This window comes from Balaenoptera ricei, chromosome 8 (genome assembly GCF_028023285.1).
Source record: "Balaenoptera ricei isolate mBalRic1 chromosome 8, mBalRic1.hap2, whole genome shotgun sequence".
NCBI classification, from domain to species: Eukaryota; Metazoa; Chordata; class Mammalia; order Artiodactyla; family Balaenopteridae; genus Balaenoptera; species Balaenoptera ricei.
In genome coordinates, this window is record NC_082646.1 from 57745543 (window position 1) to 57765710 (window position 20168).

The following is a 20168-nucleotide window of genomic DNA, read 5'->3' on the forward strand; positions in this document are numbered from 1 at the left end:
TACTGAGGACAAAGTGCCATTTAATTAGAAAACCAGGAAATAAAAGGCAGTATTTGGAGTGGGGGAGATTTCTATGATCCCTAACAGGCATTTTTATCTAATAAAATCACACCCAATACAGGAGAAGCTCTTAAGGTACCTCCATGTAACCAACTCATAGGATTAACTGATGCTCTCCATTCCTTCTGGAAAACTTATCAACAAAGGCATACCTGTGTGCTTCTGCACCCAAACATTTACTGAGTGCTTACCAAGCTTTTTATATAGATTATGTCATTAAATCCTTACAATACCACCATTTTACAGGTGAGAAAAATATAGCATGAGGAAGTTAAATAACTCAGCACCAATTAGTTAGATGCTTACCAGGAGTCAGTGATGTTTGCTAACAAACAAGTTTTTGCCAGGCACACATGGTATAATTTAATTAAATCAAGTGTAAATCTGTGAAATATGAGTATAAAGGGAGATTGAGCTATTATTTCTATGAAAACTAAATTGAACGTTTTGGAAAGGCTTGATAATGTCTGATTCACTTTGTTGTACAACAGAAACTAACACAGCATTGTGAAGCAATTATACTCCAGTAAAGATGTATTAACAAAAAAAGGTAGCTGTTGAATTAGGTATGAGCAAGACCACGGCTCTTTTCTGTCTCTATGACTGGGCCTGCTGCTGCTAATTAGAAGTTCTTTTCTATGTTTTCCTCCTTCAAATGCTTCCTCCAGATCGATCTCCTCTGAGAAGCCTTCTCAGGTAGCCTGAGTTTTACCAGTTCTGTGACTCAGCAGCAAGTTGCTTAATCTCTCTGAACCTTAGAGTCTGTATCTGTGAGACAGAGATAATAATATCTACCTTGCAGGATTGTTGTAGAAATTACATGGGGTTATCTGGGCCATAGTAAGTACTCAACAAATGGCAAAAATTATGGTGTGCTTGTTCTTTTGCTGGGGGCTATGGAAACAGATAAATGAAATAGTCCCTGGCTCCAGAAGCTGAAGACTAGCACAGGACTCTCTGCCTGCTTTTGGCTCCACTTGCCCTTTAGTGAGCTGAAGCAGATTTTCACAAATGTAAATGGAAACTCTTCTAGATGTTTTTAGACACTGACACCATTATGTCATCCAAGTTCTCAGTTAGCATTTGAGTAACTCATCCTGAAGGCCTGGAATGCATCAGCACAGAGATCGTCTTATATTTAGTCACTAAGTGATTTGTCCTGAAGCATAAAGGGGCCGTTGGAATGCCTTCAAGAGGAACAGTTTCCAAATCACGGAGGCCACATGGAGGAGGCTCTGGAATTTCTTCAAGTTGGGTTCAAATCATGGCTCTTTGACCTCAGGAAACTTACACAATAACTCTGAGTATCAATTTCTTCATCAGAAAAATGGGGGTAATGATTCTCATTTCATAGGCGGTAACAAGAAACAGAGATGAAGTGTCAAGTGTTTAGCACAGTACTTGGCACATAGTCAATACCTAATAAATGTTAGTTTCTAATAAGTGAATATGAGTAGGTAGGAATGTGGTGGGCACACAGCTAACCTATGAGCTAAGGAATTGCAAGTAGGCCTTTGTTCAACACTTCTTTTGTGCTATCATCACAAAGACTCTAGTCTGGATAGCCCATTGGTCTGACCCTGCACACGGTCTCCTCTTAGTCTTCCAGTGGAAATGACTAATACTCAAATTCTTATTCCATTATTTAACTTGCAGAGTTGTCTTGAGTGAGACAATCAGCCTCTGGGAGCCTCAGTTTGTTTATAACATGCAGATATAAGTGCCTACCTTGCAAGAATTATGAAAGGAATAGAAATAATGAAAAGCATGTAAGAGTGCTGACACAGGTACTCAATGAACTGTGGCTAGTTATATTATAGTAGGAGGCCTTTATCTAACTAGAAGTTGGTCCATTGATCAAAAAAGTTGATTAAAGCAGGGAATCTTAGGACTTCCCTGGTGGCGCAGTGGTTAAGAATCCACCTGCCAATGCAGGGGACACAGGTTTGAGCTCTGGTCCGGGAAGATCCTACATGCTGAGGAGCAACTAAGCCTGTGTGCCACAACTACTGAGCCTGTGCGATAGAGCCCACGAGCCACAACTACTGAGCCTGCGTGCCACAACTACTGAAGCCCGTGCACCTAGAGCCCATGCTGCACAACAAGAGAAGTCACTGCAGTGAGAAGCCTGTGCACCACAACGAAGAGTAGCTCCTGCTTGCCGCAACTAGAGAAAGCCTGAGTGCAGCAACAAAGACCCAACACAGCCAATAAATAAATTAATTAATTAAAAAAAAAAGCAGGGAATCGTAAAAAAAAAGGATACAATCTTTCCTTCCCTCACCATGTCCTCCCAGTACCACTGAGATAATCAAACCTGTTGACTTCATCCGTAATGGTGGCTCCCATCCCCATTCCTGGCCCGTATGACAGGCATGAGTCACCTACCTACAAAGGCTAGAAATTCTGCTCCAGGCATAAAGTTTGGTTTGCAACCTTGCAGATTTTCCTCCTCAGAGACCAGATAAATGACCACAGGCCAGAGTAGGATGAGAAAATGGTGGGGGTGGCATTCACTATGGACCACAGAAGAGGAAGATGTGGAGAGATCTGAAATGGGGGTAGGTAGTTAGGGAGGTTTGAAGGGAGGAGGAACCATGAAGTGGGAACTGCTTCTGTGACCAGCTGTCCCTCATGCTGCTGTCTGGAGGGGACCATGCACAGCCTACAGAATTGGGCTGCCCCTGAGCATCTGATTTGGAATGAGCTCTTTTGCCCTGGAGGACTTGGCAAGCTTTCCTTCCCTATCTGACCTTTCACATGTTAGCAACGTTGACTCTTGTCAGCCTCAGAACATAGGGAGAGGGGATATGGCCTCCTGGAGGGGTTATGATGTCCTGAAAGGAAGTCCTGACCCTGCTGTCAAAGTGGGAATAGACAGAACCAGTTTGAGCTGACCTCTGTGTTGGGATGATGGTGGAACACCCCACCTTTTTATGCATATTGCAAATTGCAAACTCTATAGATTTAGGGCTCTGTGTTTCTAAGTCAAATTGGAGGCTACTCCCACTCTGAACTGGGAGCCATGTAGTCAAGGCAAAATCCACCTGCCATAGGTGATGCTCATATTATAATCAAATGCACACTTCTGATTTAGTTGTTCTTGCAGCTTATAATTAGACCTTGTCAGAAAAAAAAAAAAAAAAAGAAAGAAACTTGAAAGCAGCTGTGTTTTGGTGCTATTCACATCTGTGACTGACCTAGTTTTTAAAAATTAAAAATGTGGCATTGGTATTTGTCACATCTTTGCGCCTTGCTCACTCTTGTAGGATGAGCACTGAGAAGTGTTTTCTGAGCTGTGAGCATATGGAGGAGGAAGGGCATTGTGGCTAAGGGCATTGACCAGCTCTCAAGCAAAATTCCAGAGGCATAGCTCTTCCTGAGATTTACCTTCACATGTTGAAAGGAAGATGGCAAAATAGACCTCTACAAATAGATGAGTTTTAGAGGTAAATAAGAGAGGATGTTGTTTATGCTGCGTTCTCAATGTTTTTGCCACCACTAGCCTAATGATAGAAGTGAGCTATAGAGCTGAAACCTTAATCATCAATCCTCCCATCCCATCCCTGGGTACAGAGGGTCTGGTTGCCAGGATACTCCCCAAAGCTTGCAGGAGAGTTGGTGGTTTATTCTAAAGAAACAGAATGAATTAGGACTATCCTCTGTGTCTGGGTTTTATTTATTTATTTTATTTTTATTTTTGGCTGCATTGGATCTTAGTTGTGGCTTGCGGGATATTCGTTGGGGCATGTGGGATCATTTGTTGCAGCATGCGGGCTTCTCTCTAGTTGTGGCGTGTGGGTTTTCTCTTCTCTAGTTGTGGCGCACAGGCTCCAGGGCACGTGGGCTCTGTAGTTTGCAGCATGTGGGCTCTCTAGTTGAGGCGCATGAGCTCAGTAGTTGTGGCACACGGGCTTAGTTGCCCCATGGCATGTGGGATCTTTGTTCCCTGACCAGGGATCGAACCCGCGTGCCCTGCATTGTAAGGTGGATTCTTTACCACTGGACCACCAGGAAAGTCCCTGTGTCTGGATTTTAGACTTTCCAAGTATAATGGCTGGTTCTCTGCCTGCTCATTATAAAACAAAGCTTTCAGCCTCCTAACCACCCTCCCACGCAGAAGTCACAGGAAGCTCTCCTCTCTCCTCATTCTCAAGCATGTATAAACAATCAATGATGACTAGGCATAAAGGACAAGATAAACTAACATAAAATAATAATACTGCAGGAAGCAGAGATGACTCAGGGGAACAGACCAAAACATGAAATAAACATTTAAAAGAATCATCTAATTAGTATCCTCATAGAAGATGGTGCAGCCACAAAATAAGAACAGTTTGGTATTAAAAAGGAAAATGTCAGAGTGCAAAATCAGGGCTTTCCCAAAGTTGACAATAATCCTAATAATTTATATGACCTAACCGATAATGATGTGTGAGGCAGAAAGAAACTTTTCTAAACTATCAGCTACAGGGAATGAATTTTGATCAACCATAGAGACAAGACTGAGTTATCTTTCTATTCTTTCTATTGAAAATTATAAGATCATTGTCCTATGAAGAGGTTATCAAAAAGTAAACAGTTAAAAGTTGTAGGGGAAAAAGTATATGGAGGTGTGTCTGCTTTTTAAAACTTGTAATTTTTTGTAATTTCTTCTCTCACTCTAAATAAAAATTTATTGTCAGATATAATTTTGTATTCATAATTTAATATTCTTTTCTTAAAGAGACCTCCCTCTTCCTGACTCCACACACCGCCACCAATTTTCTAACTTTCAGGCCCCACGAAGCCTGGATTTGCCCCTGGCAGTGCATTGCTTGCAGATAGAACAGAGAAAATGGCAAACAAACTGCAGAAGAAGATATACCATAAGATTTCAATTCAAATACCTTTCAAATACACAACTCTCACTATCTATTGATTATAGCTACACATGCAGGTAGTAAAAGTGTGAAAACATAGACTAGGAGGTACACATCTAGTTTACGAGAATGGTTGCTTTGGAGTATGGGGTGCTCTGTTTTCACTTTTCTGAAGCAAAAATGAAAAAATGTTAACATGTATTTATTTTGAATGGTGGACAAGTGGATGTTATTTTATTCTCGGTGATTTTCTGTTTTCAATTTAAATTGTATAACTGTATTCAGATTCCCTCAGAGTTTGGAAGGCATTGTCAATAGTCTTCTGGTATCCAGGTCATCCTTTGCAGGTGAACTGATTTTCCCTTCTTTTTCCTTGTGGTCCTATTTCACAACAATCTGTCTAAGTATGGACTTTGAGTTCCTCATCGTGCTAGACTTTTGTGAACTTTCCAACTTGAGGACTCATGTCCTTCAGCTCCAAGTATTTCTTTTCTATTAGTTCTCTGTCAGTTTTGTCCTTGCCATTTCTGTTCTCTTTCTGGATCTCTTGTTAGTCAAATGTTAGACTTCATATTTTTGTCTCACATTTTATACAGGTTTCCCCCCCCCCCATCTTTATGGGAGATTTCTTTTCCATCTTACAACTCTTTTGTTAAAAATTTTGGCATTTATATTTTTAATTTCCAATATTTTTTCCGTTTCATAACATCCTGTTTTTATTTTGTAGATGCTCTGTTTTCTATGAGGATACTAATTAAATGGTTTGAATTATAACAGTTTCTTTTTTGTGTTGTTTTGCAGTTGGGGTAGTTTAAACACACATACTAATGTGGATTTTTCTTTAAAGAGTCAAAGGGTAGTGAGAGCTTACCCGTTATAAAATTGTTCAAATCCTGCAATATAGATACAGAAACATTTAAGGATTCTAAAATATATTTTCAAAACTTGGACGAGAAACCTGACACAAACAAAATGAAGAAAGTTTATTCAAAAAGTTGATGAAACTCTAATGTATCATTTTTTCCTAATATATCATTTTTAACTGAAATTTGGAAAGATGTTTTTAAAGGTTTCAATAAAATAAACGAGAAATGAGTCCTGATTTGGATGTGTAAACAACTTCGTATAGACTATGGTATAATATATACTTGGTCTTTGTCACCAGTTCCTGGCACAGAGCTCCTAAAACCATGGGAGCTTCCTGAGTGATAGGATTATCTTTTGTTGTTCATTAGGAGCCCCTTTCAACCACACTTGAGTTTATACTAATGGATGACTCAGAATGAGGTCCCTAAATGGCTTTAGAATAGAGGCTGGTCAGCTGAAAGAGCAACCAATTTCATGTCCACTTTCATCCCCACTCTCTGACTTTCTGGATGGTGATGGGGACTGTAGATTGGGTTATAAAAACTCTTGAACTACAAGATTGAGAGAGCTTCTGAGTTGGTGAGCACATCCATGTTTCTGGAGGATGGCAAAGCCTGACTCCCTGGGCACAGAGGTTCCTATGTACCAGACCTCGATCTATGTACTATTCATTTGTATCCTCATCTGACTATTCATTTGTATCCTTTATAATAAACTGTAAAAGAAAGTATAGCACTTTTCTGAGTTCTATGAATCATTCTAGTGAATTATCAAACCTGAGCAGGGGATCGTGGGAACCCCTGAATTTGTAATCTGCTGGGAAAAAATGTGGGTAGCATGGGCACACAATTAGAAGCCAGAAGACAGGGGAACTCATTTATGTGGTCTTACAGTCAGCTCTGGAGGCACTGAGCAGAGTGGAGAAGTGTGGAAAGTGGATCTGGAGAGCAAACAAGAAATCTGGCACATCCCTTGCCTAGAAGTTATGCTCATTAATGCAGTAACCTCGTCTGTCTTATACTTCATTATGCCCTAGTGCCTAGAACAGACCTGATGCATAACAATAACAGCTAACAGGGTGTTTACTATATCCTGGGTACTTCTATTGGGCTTTACATGTATTAAATTATTATTATTATTTTTAAAACAAAACCTACCAAATCACAAGTAAGGGATGATTTTTTTTCTTTTATAAATTTTTTTCTTTTATAAATTTATTTATTTATTTTATTTTTGGCTGCGTTGGGTCTTCATTGCCACTTGTGCACTTTATTTAGTTGTGGCGAGCAGGGACTACTCTTCATTGCGGTGCTTGGGCTTCTCATTGTGGTGGCTTCTCTTGTTGCGGAGCATGGGCTCTAGGCATGTGGGCTTCAGTTACTATGGCTCACGGGCTCTAGAACGTAGGCTCAGTAGTTGTGGCACACGGGCTTAATTGCTCTGTGGCATGTGGTATCTTCCTGGACCAGAGCTCAAACCTGTGTCCCCTGCATTAGCAGGCGGATTCTTAACCACTGCGCCATGAGGGAACCCCTATATTAAATTATTTAGTCTTCATGTCAACTGTATTAGTTATTACTATTAGGTATTATTATCACCATTTTCTAGGTGATAAAACTGAGGCACAGAGAAGGCTAGATTTTACATATTTGGACTCCAACCCAGGTCACTTGACTCTGTGACCATCACTCTTTTTTTTTTTTAATTTAATAATATATTTGATTTAACCCAATATAACCTAAATATTTTCACTTTAACGTGTAATAAAATAAAAGGCATTAATGTGATTTTTTTGTTTTTGTTTTTTCTTTTTTCCTTTTTTTCTTTAACATCTTTATTGGAGTATAATTGCTTTACAATGGTGTGTTAGTTTCCGCTGTATAACAAAGTGAATCAGCTATACGTATACATATATCCCCATATCCCCTCCGTATTGGATCTCCCTCCCACCCTCCCTATCCCACCCCTCTAGGTGGTCACGAAGCACCGAGTTATTCTCCCTGTGCTATGCAGCTGCTTCCCACTAGCTGTTTTACATTTGGTAGTGTATATATGTCCACGCCACTTTCTCACTTTGTCCCAGCTTACCCTTCCCCCTCCCTGTGTCCTCAAGTCCATTCTCTATGTCTGCATCTTTATTCCTGTCCTGCTCCTAGGTTCTTCAGAACGAATTTTCTTTTTTTTTTAGATTCCATATATATGTGTTAGCATATGGTATTTGTTTTCTCTTTCTGACTTACTTCACTCTGTATGACAGGCTCTAGGTCCATCCACCTCACTACATTAGGCCCCATTAGTTTATTTTTGTTTTTATTTCCCTTTCTCTAGGAGGTGGGTCAAAAGGGATCTTGCTGTGATTTATTTCATAGAGTGTTCTGCCTATGTTTTCCTCTAAGAGTTTTATAGTGTCTGGCCTTACATTTAGTTCTATAATCCATTTTGAGTTTATTTTTGTGTATGGTGTTAGGGAGTGTTCTAATTTCATTCTTTTACAGGTAGCTGTCCAGTTTTCCCAGCACCACTTATTGAAGAGGCTGACTTTTCTCCATTGTATATTCTTGCCTCCTTTATCAAAGGTAAGGTGACCATATGTGTGTGGGTTTATCTCTGGGCTTTCTATCCTGTTCCATTGATCTATATTACTATTTTTGTGCCAGTACCATACTGTCTTGATTACTGTAGCTTTGTAGGATAGTCTGAAGTCAGGGAGCCTGATTCCTCCAGCTCCATTTTTCTTTCTCAAGATTGCTTTGGCTATTCAGGGTCTTTTGTGTTTCCATACAATTTATGAAATTTTTTGTTCTAGTTCTGTGAAAAATGCCATTGGTAGTTTGATAGGGATTACATTGAATCTGTAGTTTGTTCTGGGTAGTATAGTCATTTTCACAATCTTGATTCTTCCCATCCAAAAACATGATATATCTCTCCATCTGTTTGTACCATCTTTAATTTCTTTCATCAGTATCTTATAGTTTTCTGCATACAGGTCTTTTGTCTCCTTAGGTAGGTTTATTCCTAGGTATTTTATTCTTCTTGTTGCAATGGTAAATGGGAGTGTTTCATTAATTTCTCTTTCAGATTTTTCATCATTAGTGTATAGGAGTCTTTTGTGTCTCCATACAAATTTTAAGATGATTTGTTCTAGTTCTGTAAAAAATGTGATTGGTAACTTGTTAGGGATTGCATTGAATCTGTAGATTGCTTTGGGTAGTAGAGTCATTTTTACAATATTGATTCTTCCAACCCAAGAACATGGTATATCTCTCCATCTGTTGGTATCATCTTTAATTTCTTTCATCAGTGTCTTATAGTTTTCTGCATACAGGTCTTTTGTCTCCCTAGGTAGGTTTATTCCTAGGTATTTTATTCTTTTTGTTGCAATGGTAAATGGGAGTGTTTCCATAATTTCTCTTTCAGATTTTTCATCATTAGTGTATAGGAATGCAAGAGATTTCTGTGCATTAATTTTGTATCCTGCTACTTTACCAAATTCATTGATTAGCTCTAGTAGTTTTCTGGTAGCATCTTTAGGATTCCCTGTGTATAGTATCATGTCATGTGCAAACGGTGACAGTTTTACTTCTTCTTTTCTGATTTGGATTCTTTTATTTCTTTTTCTTCTCTGATTGCCATGGCTAAAACTTCCAAAACTATGTTGAATAATAGTGGTGAGAGTGGGCAACCTTGTCTTGTTCCTGATCTTAGTGGAAATGGTTTCAGGTTTTCAGCATTGAGAACGATGTTGGCTGTGGGTTTGTCATATATGGCCTTTATTATGTTGAGGTAAGTTCACTCAATGCCTAGTCTCTGGAAGGTTTTTATCATAAATCGGTGTCAAATTTTGTCGAAAGCTTTTTCTGCATCTTTTGAGATGATCATATGGTTTTTCTTCAATTTGTTAATATGGTTTATCACATTGATTGATTTGTGTATATTGAAGAATCCTTGCATTCCTGGGATAAACCCCACTTGATCATGGTGTATGATCCTTTTGATGTGCTGTTGGATTCTGTTTGCTACTATTTTGTTGAGGATTTTTGCATCTATATTCATCAGTGATATTGGCCTGTAGTTTTCTTTTTTTGTGACATCTTTGGTTTTGGTATCCGCCTGATGGTGGCCTCATAGAATGAATTTGGGAGTGTTCCTCCCCCTGCTATATTTTGGAAGAATTTGAGAAGGATAGGTGTTAGCTCTTCTCTAAATGTTTGCTAGAATTCACCTGTGAAGCCATCTGTCCTGGGCTTTTGTTTGTTGGAAGATTTTGAATGACAGTTTCAATTTCAGCGCTTGTGATTGGTCTGTTTATATTTTCTGTTTATCCTGGTTCAGTCAGAAGGTTGTGCTTTTCTAAGAATTTTTCCATTTCTTCCAGGTCGTCCATTTTATTGGCATACAGTTGCTTGTAGTAATCTCTCATGATCCTTTGTATTTCTGCAGTATCAGTTGTAACTTCTCCTTTTTCATTTGAAATTCTGTTGATTTGAGTCTTTTCCCTTTTTTTCTTGTTGAGCCTGGCTAATGGTTCATCAATTTTGTTTATCTTCTGAAAGAACCAGCTTTTAGTTTTATTGATCTTTGCTATTGTTTCCTTCATTTCTTTTTCATTTCTTTCTGATCTCATCTTTATGATTTCTTTCCTTCTGCTAATTTTAGGTTTTATTTTGTCCTTCTTTCTCTAATTGCTTTAAGTGTAAGGTTAGGTTGTTTATGTGAGATTTTTCTTGTTTCTTGAAGTAGGATTGTATTGCTATAAACGTCCCTCTTAGAACTGCTTTTGCTGCATCCCATAGGTTTTGGGTCATTGTGTTTTCATTGTCATTTGTTTCTAAGTATTTTTTGATTTCCTCTGTGATTTCTTCAGTGATCTCTTGGTTATTTAGTAGTGTATTCTTTAGCCTCCATGTGTTTGTATTTTTTGCAGTTTTTTTTCCTATAATTGATAATAGTCTCATAGCGTGTTGGTAGAAAAGATACTTGATACGAGTTCAATTTTCTTAAATTTACCAAGGCTTGATTTGTGACCCAAGATAAGATCTATCCTGGAGAATGTTCCATGAGCACTTAAGAAGAAAGTGTATTCTGTTGTTTTTGGATACAATGTCTTATAAATATTAATTAAGTCCATGTTGTTTAATGTGTCATTTAAAGCTTGTGTTTCCTTATTTATTTTCATTTTGGATGATCTGTCCATTGGTGAAAGTGGGGTGTTAAATTACCCTACTATTATTGTGTTACTGTCGATTTCCCCTTTTATGGCTGTTAACGTTTGCCTTAGGTATTGAGGTGCTCCTATGTTGGGTGCATAAATATTTACAATTGTTATATCTTCTTGGATTGATCCCTTGATCATTATGTAGTGTCCCTCTTTGTCTCTTGTAATAGTCTTTATTTTGTTTTTATTTATTTATAAATTTATTTATTTTATTTATTTATTATTTTTGGCTGTGCTAGGTGTTCGTTGCTGTGCGCGGGCTTTCTCTAGTTTCCATGAGCTGGGGCTACTCTTCATTGCAGTGCATGGGCTTCTCATTGCAGTTGGTTGTCTTGTTGCGGAGCACAGGCTCTAGGCACGAGGGCTCAGTAACTGTGGCTCGCAGGCTCTAGAGTGCAGGCTCAGTAGTTGTGGTGCACGGACTTAGTTGCTCTGTGGCATGTGGGATCTTCCTGGACCAGGGCTTGTACCTGTGTCCCCTGCATTGGCAGTTGGATTCGTAACCACTGCACCAGCAGGGAAGTCCAATAGTCTTTATTTTACAGTCTATTTTGTCTGATATGAGAATTCCTACTTCAGCTTTCTTTTGATATCCATTTGCATGGAATATCTTTTTCCATCCTCTCACTTTCAGTCTGTATGTGTCCCTAGGTCTGAAGTGGGTCTCTTATAGACAGCATATATATGGGTCTTGTTTTTGTATGCATTCAGCCAGTCTATGTCTTTTGGTTGGAGCATTTAATCCATTTACACTTAAGGTAATTATCGATATGTATGTTCCTATTACCATTTTCTTAATTGTTTTGGGTTTGTTATTGTAGGTCTTTTCCATTTGTGTTTCCTGCCTAGAGAATTTCCTTTAGCATTTGTCGTAAAGCTGGTTTGGTGGTGCTGAATTCCCTTAGCTTTTGCTTGTCTGTAAAAGTTTTAATTTCTCTGTCAAATCTGAATGAGAGCCTTGCTGGGTAGAGTAATCTTGGTTGTAGGTTTTTCTCTTTCATCACTTCATATATGTCCTGCCACACCCTTCTGGCTTGCAGATTTTCTGCTGAAAATTCACCTGTTAACCTTATGGGGATTCTCTTGTATGTTATTTGTTGCTTTTCCCTTGCTGCTTTTAATATTTTTTCTTTGTATTTAATGTTTGATAGTTTGATTAATATGTGTCTTGTCGTGTTTCTCCTTGGATTTATCCTGTATAGGTTCTTTGTGCTTCCTGGACTTGATTAACCATTTTCTTTCCCATATTAGGGAAGTTTTCAGCTATAATCTCTTCAAATATTTTCTCAGTCCCTTTCATTTTCTCTTCTTCTTCTGGAACCCCTATAATTTGAATTTTGGTGCATTTAATGTTTTCCCGAGGTCTCTGAGACTGTCCTCAATTCTTTTCATTCTTTTTTCTTTATTCTGCTCTGCAGTAGTTATTTCCACTATTTTATCTTCCAGGTCACTCATCCGTTCTTCTGCCTCAGTTATTGTGCTGTTGACTCCTTCTAGAGAATTTTTAATTTCATTTATTGTGTTGTTCATCATTGTTTGTTTGCTCTTTAGTTCTTCTAGGTCCTTGTTAAAAGTTTCTTGTATTTTCTCCATTCTATTTCCAAGATTTTGGATCATCTTTACTATCATTACTGTCATTATTATCATTATAATTATTCAGTTATCTGAATTCTTTTTCAGGTAGACTGCCTATTTCCTCTTCATTTGTTTGGTCTGGTGGGTTTTCACCTTGCTCCTTCATCTGCTGTGTATTTCTCTGTCTTCTCATTTTGCTTAACTTACTGTGTTTGGGGTCTCCTTTTCACAGGCTGCAGGTTCACAGTTCCTGTTGTTTTTGGTGTCTGCCTTCAGTGGGTATGGTTGGTTCAGTGGGTTGTGTAGGCTTCCTGGTGGAGGGGACTGGTGCCTGTGTTCTGGTGGATGAGGTTGGATCTTGTCTTTCTGATGGGCAGGACTGCATCCAGTGGTGTGTTTTTGGGTGTCTGTGAAATTATTATGATTTTAGGCAGCCTCTCTGCTAATGGGTGGGGTTGTGTTCCTGTCTTGCTAGTTGTTTGGCATGGGGTGTCCAGCATTGGAGCTAGCTGGTCGTTGAGTGGAGCTGGGTCTTAGTGTTGAGACGGAATTCTCTGGGAGATCTGTCACTGATTGATATTACGAGGGGCCGGAAGGTCTCTGGTGGACCAATGTCCTGAACTTGGCTCTCCCACCTCAGAGGCTCAGGCTTGACACCAGGCCAGAGCACCAAGACCCTGTCAGTCACACGGAATTATCAAGATAGTGGTCATTGGCAAGTGAAACCACAAGAGAAGAGGCCGTGCTATGCCTGGTCCTGCTGAGCAATTTTCAGACTTCAGCTCATTCTGGCAACAGGGCAACTGGGTCGACGACACAAGGCAGGACAGGGTCCATGAGGTGGGTGGCACTCATCTGGTGCATTACCTGAGGGGCCTGGTCGAAGCCCTCGGGGAAGGCAACAGCGGCCAGGACTCCGGCCTCCTGTGGCTGCGGCCTCTTTGGGGTCTCCCTCCTGGTGTCAGGTTGCTCTCATTCCTGCTTTGGCGGTGGTGCCTTTACCCTGAGCTTCTTCACTGGGCTAGTGTTCCCTGAGGCAACGTGTGAAAAGTGCAAGCCTCGCTTGACCCTCACTCTTTAAAAAAAGAAAAAACTTTCCCCCCAGGTTTATTGAGATATAATTGGCACATAACATTGTATAATTTTAAGGTTTAAAATATGTTGATTTGAAACATTTATAAATTGCAAAATGATTACCACCATAGTATTAGTTACCACCTTCATCTGGTAACATAGTTACCATTTTCTTTTTGTGGTGAGAACATTTGAGATACACTCTGTATCAAGTATATGATAGAGTATTATTACCTATAATCACCATGCTGTGCATTAGATCCCCAAACTTGTTAATCTTGTCACTGGAAGTTTATACCCTTTGAGCAATATCTCCCCCTAACTTCCATCCCCCAAGTCCTGGTAACCACCACTCTCCTCTCCATGACCCTCACTCTGAATTGCCATATTATTGTGCTCAGCAGAGTTACTCTCTTCATATGCACCATCACTCCTTACAACCAGTACCCACCCATCTTTTTTTCTTTCCTGAAGCTACAGCTTTCTCTTTAAAAAATGCTCCTTCAGAGAGTTAACTCTCTGCCAATTATATCTAGCATATAGTGCATCTTCCAGCTGAAAAGAGTAGGACCTTTAAGTTCTGAATTTGGGATAAGAAAACAAGTCCACAAGAGTGACCATTTATTAAAAATAGAATGAATTCTACTCAGATTTTCTAGAAAAGATATATCTTGGCTGCATGACCGATTGTATTGTCAAACTGCCAATATAACATTTGTGTATCTGGTGAAATCTTGGAGAAGCAATAGGGCAGGGAAGTCTATGATTTTACTTGATAGGAGGCCACACAGAGAAAAACAATAATAAACATCATTTACTTTTTTGGGGCCTATGATTATCTCATTTAATTTTTTTAAAAAAATTATTATTTTTTAACCCTTTGACCAACATCTCCTCATTCTTCCCAACTAGCCCCTGGCAACCACCATTCTACTCTCTGTTTCTATGAATTTGGCTTTATTATTTTTAAGATTCCACATATAGGTGAGATATTGCAGTATTTGTCTTTCTGTCTGACTTATTTCATTTAGTGTGATACCTTCAAGTCCCTCCATGTTGCAAATGGCAGGATTTCCATCTGTTTATGGTTGAATTTTTTAAAAAATGTGTGTGTGTGTGTGTGTGACATTTTCTTTATCCATTCATCCATTGACAGACACTTAGGTTGTTTCCATGTCTTGGCTATTGTAAACAATGCTGTGATGAACAATTAGGGTGCAGATCTCTCTTCAAGATAGTGATTTCATTTCCTTCAGACATATCACCATAAGTAGAAGTGCTGAATCATGTAATAGTTTTATTTTCAGTTTCTTGAAGAGCCTTCATACTGTTTTCCAAAGTGGCTGTACAATTTACATTTCCACCATCAGTGCACAAAGGTTCCCTTTTCTCTACATCCTCTCTTATCACTTGTTATTTCCTGTCTTTTTGATAATAGCCGTTCTAACACATGTGAGGTGATATCTCATTGTGGCTTTGATTTGCATTTCCCTGATGATTAGAGTGTTGAGCATCATTTCATATACCTGTTGGCCATCTGTGTGTCTTCTTTGGAAATATGTTCAGATCTCTGCCCATTTTAAAATCAAATTATTAGTGTTTTTGCTGTTGAGCTGTATGAGTTCCTTATATATTTTGGATTTTAACCCCTTATCTGATATATGGTTTGCAAATATTTTCTCCCATTCCACTGTTTGCCTTTGCATTTTGTTGACCATTTCTTTTGCTGAAGAAGCTTTTTAGTCTGATGTCCCACTTTGTTTTTGCTTTTGTCGGTTGTGTGTTTTGGTGTCATATCCAAAAAATTGTTGCCAAGACCAATGCCAACTAGCTTTGTCCACATGTGTTTTTCTTTTTCTAGGAGTTTTATGGTTTAAGGTCTTACATTTAAGTTTTTAATCCATTTCTAGTTAATTTTTGTGAATGGTGTAAACATAGGGGTCCAATTTCATTCTTTTACATGGGAATATCCAGTTTTCCTAGCACCGTTTATTTGAAAAGACTGTCCTTTCCCTGTTGAGTATTCTTGGCTCCCTCGTCAAATATTAGTTGACCAAACGTGCATGGGTTTATTTCTGTGCTCTTGATTCTGTTCCATTGGTCTATGTGCCTGTTTTTATGCATTTAATCTTTAAGATATCTTTCTGTGGTAGTTAGCATTTGCTTCATTTAAACTCAAGGAAACTGAGCCAGAGAGAAATGTTTTGCCCTAGGTCACATGGCTAAAATGTATTCAAGTCATTTTGATTCCAAAGCCTGTGTCTTCAACTATATCACCTTACTGCCTGGTATGGCATGTGGAAATTGTTCCTAAACCTCAGTAAACTTCCCTGTTTCTCTTGTTCCCACATATAAGAATATAGGCATAGGTATAATTGGATTTACATTTATTATTTCCATATGGGGGAACATGTACTTTCACATAATTTTGTATTATAAACAACACCTTGTAAATTAATAATAACCCAGTAATTTAATTGCATTTATATTGAGAGTGTGTTGCAAGTTGTTTAAACAGCACCACTTCAGAGGCAGCCGCACACATCACCACAGAACTGTGAGTGCAGAAATGAAATTTAGAGAGATAATACTTACATCAGCTTCAGCAATGAGGGTATGGATGAGTCATGATTGAACCATGATGTATACATATCTTAAAGTCTACTTATTAGAAAATTATAGGACAAAAATGCTGCTGGTGCAAATATGTGTCACTGCGTGTTCTCTAACACTTAACAACCTTAACAAACAAAAAAGGGGAAGCTAAACTAACAGTAATTTTAAATTAAAGAGGAAGAATATCAGCAATTGAAAATCACAACAAACTGAAGACAATACTACAACGAGGATTTAGTACTCTGATAACAGAGAGTCCGTTCCCCGAATTAAGAGCGTTCCAGCTATCTGGGTGAGGTAATGAGCAGCAGGAGGCAAATCAGGGCTGTGAAGATTGGCCTGGCAGACAGACTTCTTAGTGGAATACTGAATTTAGACTCTTTAATAAATTCTAGTAGCCACCCAATTTTAGTTTATGAATATCACATTTTATTAATGGATAATTCACTTAGTAGGTGCCTAATGAAAATGAAAGTTTATAAAATTTTGAATTTTGGAGTCATTTTGATGCCCATCAGTAAGACTCACATCCATCAGTAGATGCCAGCTCATTTTTAAAGAATCCTTTACATAGGGGGAAAAAGCAGAGAGGATTAGGGTCAGAAAAGGCTGGTCTTAAAAGGCTGGTCTTTCCAGGTCTGAGACCTTGAGCAAGAATCTCAGCTGGACTGAGCTTGAGAGTCTGCGAATCACTCAGTGGTGTGCTGGAACTGGCTCATATCGGTGTTGGAGAGCTGATTGTTAAATTTCCAAGAATTCTGCAGGCCAGTTGTTAAGCCATTGGTAGCTTGATATCAGCAACAATGGGAGTATTACACTACAAAAATCAGCAAACACTACAAATCAGGGATTTTTTTTAGATGGTTTAAAAATTTTTTTATTGTGATATAATTGGTATATAACACTATATAAGTTTGAGGTGCACATTATAATTTAATATTTATATACACTACAAAGTGATCTCCACAATAAGTCTAGTTACCACCTGTCACCATATTGCTTATCCCTTTCACCCATTTTTCCCATTCCTCAACTCCCAACACCTCTGTTAACCATCAATCTGTTCTCTGTATCAATGAGTTTTGTTTTGTTTTATTTGTTCATGCATTTTGGTCTTTAGATTCCGCATATAAGTGGAATCATACAGTATTTGTCTTTCTCTGTCTGACTTATTTCACTTAGCATAATACCCTCAAGATCCATCCATTTGTCAAAAATGGCAAGATTTCATTCTTTTTAATTCTTTTTTATGGCTGAGTAGTATTCCATATATATGGAATATATATGAAAATATATATTTTATATATATTCCATATATAAAAAACAATTTCTTTATCACTTCATTCATCATTGGACATAGTTGTTTCCATATCTTGGCTATTGTAAATAAAGCCGCAGTGAACATGGGGGCACATATATCTTTTTAAATTAGTGATTTCGTTTTCTTGGGAAAACTGGAATTGCTGGATAATATGGTAGTTCTATTTTTTTTTTTTTTTTTGGATGCCCTGGGTCTTCGTTGCTGTGCACGGGCTTTCTCTAGTTGTGGTGAGCGGGGGCTGCTCTTTGCTGCAGTCCGCAGGCTTCTCATTGTGGTGGCTTCTCTTGTTGCAGAGCATGGGCTCTAGGTGCGGAGGCTTCAGTAGTTGCAGCAGGTGGGCTTCAGTAGTTGTGGGATGTGGGCTCAGTAGTTGCAGCGCGCATGCTCTAGGGCACACAGGCTTCAGTAGCTGTGGCACACGGGCTTAGTTGCTCTGTGGCACGTGGGATCTTCCTGGACCAGGGATCGAACCCATGTCTCCTGCATTGGCAGGCAGATTCTTAACCACTGCACCACCAGGGAAGTGCTGGTAGTTCTATTTTTAATTTTTTGAGGAACCTCCATAGTGGCTGCACCAGTTTACATTCCCGCCAACAGTGCACAAATGTTCTCTTTTCTCCATATCCTTTCTACCACTTGTTATTTCTTGTCTTTTTGATAATAGCCATTATAACAGTTGTGGTTTTGATTTGCATTTCCCTGATAATTAGTGATGTTGTACATCTTTTCATTTGCCTGTTGGCCATCTGTCTGTTTTCTTTGGAAGAATGCCTATTTATTATAGATTCTCCAAGTCAAGGACTCCCCCCAACCCCCCAGAAAACTGGCTTACCAGCATACCATTGTTTCATTCTTCCCTTCCCTCTAAAATATCACCGAATTCTGCAAAAAAGGAATAATGATTCCTCTATGAGGATTAAATTGTTTTGATATTGAACCAAAGCTAGGTAATCAATAAATATTCATTTTGTAGGGTGGCTACTAGGCATGATCCCATTTAATTCCTTTAGAGGTAGATGTTATCATCCTCAAGGAGAGTTACATTTTTGAAAATACCTGAGAACAAACTACTGATGCTCAAAACATTACAGATGAACTTCACAGCTATTATATTGAGTGGAAGAAGCCGGACACAAAATAATACATACTGTATTATTTCATCTATATGAAATTTAAGAACTGATAGAAGTTCAAGAACTGATGGAAGATTATAGAAGCCAGAAGAATGCTTATCTCCAGCGGAGAGGAGAGTGGTGACTGAGAAGGGGTGTGAAGGAAACATTTGAGTGCTGGAGCGTTTCTCTATTGTGATCCAGATGGGGGTTACACAGATGCATAAAGATGCAAAGATTCATCACAATATACACTTAAGATGATTGCACTTTATCATAAAAGTAATTTTTACTTCAATAAAAAATTTAGTAAAAGGTATGTTATACTAAAATTAAGAGAAAAAGAAGAATCTGAGAAAGTATGTTTTATAAACTGGGAAGCACTTCAAAGTCTCTTTTACCTTAAAAATCTGAGATGCCTTTGACAGCCTCCCTTCTCCTAGTTTCTCCCTCTCTGTGGCCACTCCTCAGTCTCTCTAAGGTTCAGTTGGCTTTTCTCTGCCTGTCTTGTAAGCATTGTGTCCCCAGAGTTCTGTCCTTATAACTCTCCTCACTTTACGTACTATTGACAATCTCTGCAGCTCCAACTCCCAGCACAATTTCCTAACCTCCAGGTCACACCCTTTTCTCCTCTGTACCCATACTCATTCATTGAACAACTACATACTGGGTTGCCTTTACTGGGTGTCTTATGTCAAGTACTGTTCTTGGCACTAGGCCATGTCAGTCAATGAAACAGACAGAGATCTTTGCCTTCATGGAGCTTATGAGCCCAGATCGCTCTCCCTGGGCCTACCAAGACTCAGGATGTCCCAAATGATCTCATTATCTTCATCTCTTGATTCTCCCTAACCTCAAACTTGTTTTTCCCACGCATCCTCCATCTCTGTGATTACACTGTCATCCTCTCAGAAACTCGGAATCATCCCTGACCCCGCTTCAACAAATCACCATCGGCTGACTATTCCATGTCCTGAATATCTCTCAGAACCCTCCACTTGTCTGTATTTGCACTGCCCTGCCTCATTCTCATTCTTTCCCATTTGGCTTACTAACTGGTCTCTCTGCCTCCAGTCTTCTTCCTGCCTATCACTCTCCATACAGCCGCTAGAATGATTATAAAATGCAAATCAGGACAAGTTGCTTTCTGCCTAAACCTGTCCAGTGAAAGTCTAAATTCCTTACCTTGTTCTCATATTCTCGGCTGTCAGGATATAAGCATAGCTGCTGAAACCTGGGTTCACATCCCTGCTTACCAGCATAACCTTGGGCAAAATTGTATTATCCTTTCCATGCCTTACTTCCCCATCTATAAAATGGGAATGATAATAGTACTGACCTCGAGTTGTTATGGGGATTAAATTTATTATTGCACACAAGGCACTAAGAACAGTGCCTGGTCCTCAGTATATACTCAAGAAGGCTGGTTTTCTTTTAGACGGTGCTGTAATGTTTAAATAAGTTAA

The 20168-nt window shown here is 38.9% G+C and overlaps 1 long non-coding RNA gene across 6 annotated transcripts in view; it reads left to right on the forward strand.

Moving 5' to 3' along the window:
- Positions 1 to 20168, forward strand: part of LOC132370548 (uncharacterized) — a 94285-nt gene that overhangs the window by 55925 nt on the left and 18192 nt on the right. For 5 of the 6 annotated variants that reach the window (XR_009504612.1, XR_009504613.1, XR_009504615.1 and 2 more), the window contains one exon: positions 8285 to 8365. The exons of the other annotated variant lie outside the window; for it this stretch is intronic. This is a non-coding gene — a long non-coding RNA (uncharacterized LOC132370548). The remainder of the gene's footprint in view (positions 1 to 8284; positions 8366 to 20168) is intronic. 6 annotated transcript variants of the gene reach the window in all.